This window comes from Hyperoodon ampullatus (genome assembly GCF_949752795.1).
Source record: "Hyperoodon ampullatus genome assembly, chromosome: 18".
In the NCBI taxonomy this organism is placed as follows: domain Eukaryota; kingdom Metazoa; phylum Chordata; class Mammalia; order Artiodactyla; family Ziphiidae; genus Hyperoodon; species Hyperoodon ampullatus.
The window spans coordinates 22,229,866-22,233,236 of NC_136931.1; the positions used below are offsets into that span (position 1 = coordinate 22,229,866).

The 3,371-nt window shown below is 42.8% G+C and overlaps 1 pseudogene across 1 annotated transcript; it reads left to right on the top strand.

Moving 5' to 3' along the window:
- The first annotated feature begins 2,200 nt into the window (after positions 1-2,200).
- Positions 2,201-3,068, top strand: LOC307066807 (small ribosomal subunit protein uS5-like; annotated as a pseudogene). Its single transcript has one exon. The product of its transcript is annotated as a small ribosomal subunit protein uS5-like (transcript).
- The last annotated feature ends 303 nt before the right edge of the window (positions 3,069-3,371 follow it).

Here is a 3,371-nt window from a genome sequence, read left to right on the forward strand (position 1 = left end):
GCTCCGCAACGGGAGAGGCCACAACAGTGAGAGGCCCGCGTACCACCAAAAAAAAAAAAAGTTCTCTGTACTGAGGACAAATGTGTTGATTATTGTGTTACATTTCCCATTATAGGAGCATCAAAGAGAAACATCTGGACAACAAGTGGCCATGGAGTAGAAATGGAGAATTACTGGGAAATGTCCCTTGGACAAGGGACAAAGGATTCTGAAGGCACTGATGCCAAAAAATTCATATCAGAAAAGAGCAAAGAAAGAGGATTTTGTCCCGAGATTTTTTTTAAAATGACAAATACAAATATCAACACAGGTCCACAGATGTTTTAAATTTGATTCCAAGTGGAAAAAAAGTCTTCCAATCTTGTTGAACACTCTCTTTAGGCAATAAAGCTTACATTTATTTACAACCTCACATTTAATCATCCTGATCTATGTCTAGATTTATATAAAGAAAATAGCCAAGACCAAGAGAAGGGAAGCAACTTGCCTAAGGTCACAGAGTCAGCTATCAGCACTTCTAGAACTGGACTTGTATGTTCTGACACATTCATTATCCCATCCCTTTCCTCACGGAATAACCTGGGGTGAGATCTTGAAAGACTGCAGAAAATGGAGAACCCATAGTTCCAGGGACACAAAAGTAAAATGAAAGCATTTTCAAATATACCTACTATAACTGAGCAGAACACATCTTCTGCAATGCTGATATCAGCTTTTTATTTCTGGCCACAGATAAAAGTTACATGCTGTACATCACCACTGAGGACATAGCTTCTTGAGGGTGGAAGACTGATGATTCGTCTCCTACTATTTTGTGTCTTTTTGACTTCATAATACATATTTTTTTCACTGAGCTTTGAGCACTTTGAAATCATGAAATATATCTTTGATTTTTGGTCCTTGGGGCAAGCTTAATATGATCACAAAGTAGATGTGGATAAATGAATGAATGATTGAATGAATGAATGAATGGGTGCATTTCCAACTTACAAGTGCAAAAACACTTCTACTTGTGGACATGTGACCTCAGGAAGTTGTTGGTGACTCCCAAGCGCTTAATCACTGAAATCACTTATTATCATATATGTGTGTGTATGTGTGTGTATGTGCACACTGACAGTCGCTTTCCCAGTGTTGTCAGTCAGAATCATTCAATACTTAGGGGACTTTATGTTTTGGTATGACTTCAGAATAAATGTATCTTCTTGAGCCACTGATCATCTTTGATTTGAAATATAATTTGGGGGAGGCTATCATAGGTAAGTTACTATGCCAGGTGCTAGGAATAAAATAGGCAAAAACAATTTCTCTACATGTGCAGAAACTCAGAGGTAAGTTTAGGACAAATACGTACAAGGAACTAGAGAGCACTAAGAAGGGCTTTGGACTTGTATTTGGATGTGAGACCTGAAGGATGAATATAAACTGTGCATGCAGAGACGGTGGGCATAGGAGTAGGCAGTGGACTATTTGGGGAAGCTTTTACAGACTGATGGATCTTCATGTGTGAATGGCACATGGTACATGAGAAGATCTGAGAGAAGATATACTTTCATGAATGTGGAGTGTCTATGTTTACTTGGAATGATAGGAAGAAGGAGATAAAATCTGAGAGCAAAGAGAAAATAAACTCTGAGAGATAGGAGAAAAAAGCCATAAAAATCTGAGAATAAGCAGTACCAAATCGCAAACAGCCTTGTAAACTTAGCCTAATATCTTATACTTTATCAAGGGCTTTGAAGGTTATTGAATGGTTTCAAGTAGGGGGTGCAGTGTTATCTTCAGATTGCTTTTGAGTAAGATTACTCTGCTGTGTGAAAACATGGTGAGATGGGCAACACTGAAAGGAGAAGATATGTTTCTTCATCTAAGATGCTAACACAGTTGGAAACCAGCAGGGTGTGTTTGAAATGGGTCCTGTACCATTTGATACAATAGTGCAGGTAGGATTTGAGACAGAGCCAAACACAGAGCCTGGCACAAAATATGCATGCAAAATATCTCAGTTTCTCCCCACTCACTTCTAATTTCCTCCTTTTCTCTTGTCCTATAATTTTCTTAAGTGCTATTATACGTTGCTTATGTTATGTCTGTTTTATGTATGTGTGTGGGAGAGTGGGGTAAGAATTGGCCTACCTACAGTCAAATCTCCAGGCAGCACCGAGTCTTCCAAGAATAACATTCCACTTCTTATCCGTAAAAACACAAAACGGCGTATGACGCTGGTGCTGTGGGAGGGCCCGGAGGCCCTGGGGGCCCTGGAATGGGAGGCCGAGGTGGCTTCCTCAGAGGCTTCAGCCGAGGGGTCCTGGGCTGGGGCCAAGGCCACGGAGGTCACAGAGGCAAGGCCAAGGACGAGGAGTGGCTCCCTGTCACCAAGCTGGGCTGCCTGGTCAAGGACATGAAGATCAAGTCCCTGGAGGAGATCTATCTCTTCTCTCTACCCATCAAGGAATCTGAGATCATTGACTTTCTCTTGGGGGCATCCCTCAAGGACGAGGTTTTGAAGATTATGCCTGTGCAAAAGCAGATCTGTGCTGGCCATCGAACCAAGTTCAAGGCATTTGTTGCCACTGGGGATTACAACAGACAATGCGGTTTGGGTGTCAACTGCTCTAAGGAGGTAAGCCACTGCCATTCGTGGGGCCATCATTCAGGCCAAGCTCTCCATCGTCCCAGTGCAGCAAGGCTACTGGGGGAACAAGATTGGCAAGCCCCATACCATCCCTTGCAAGGTGACTGGCCGCTGTGGCTCTGTGCTGGTGTGCCTCACCCCTGCCCCCAGGGGCACTGGCATCGTCTTAGCCCCTGTGCCCAAGAAGCTACTGATAATGGCTGGAATTGACGACTGCTACATCTCTGCCAGGGGCTGCACCGCCACCCTGGGCAATTTCGCCAAGGCCACTTTTGATGCCACTTCCAAGACCTACAGTTATCTCACTCCTGATCTCTGGAAAGAGACAGTGTTCACCAAGTCTCCATATCATGAATTTGCTGAACATCTTGTAAAGACCCACACCAGAGTTTCCATGCAGAGGACGCAGGTGCCAGCTGTAGCCACCACATAGTTTTATATAAGAAAAATAAAGTGAATGAAGCTGGTTTTAAAAAACAAAATCACACTTCAGCTCTTTTAATGCCCTTTTAATTTCTTTTTAGTTCTATTTTGAATAGGACTCTCTCTCTCCAGGTGTTCCTTATCATGGGTGGGAAAAAAGAAAGGGGAGAAAGTTATGATTGTCCTCTCCTCCAGTCTCTGAGTGTGACATTGTTCTGTCCATATACAATCTCCCCAATTTTCAGGTATACATAGAGGTCAAGGAAGACGTTTTTATCATCCGTTCCCTTATATGTCCTTATTATCTCTGATC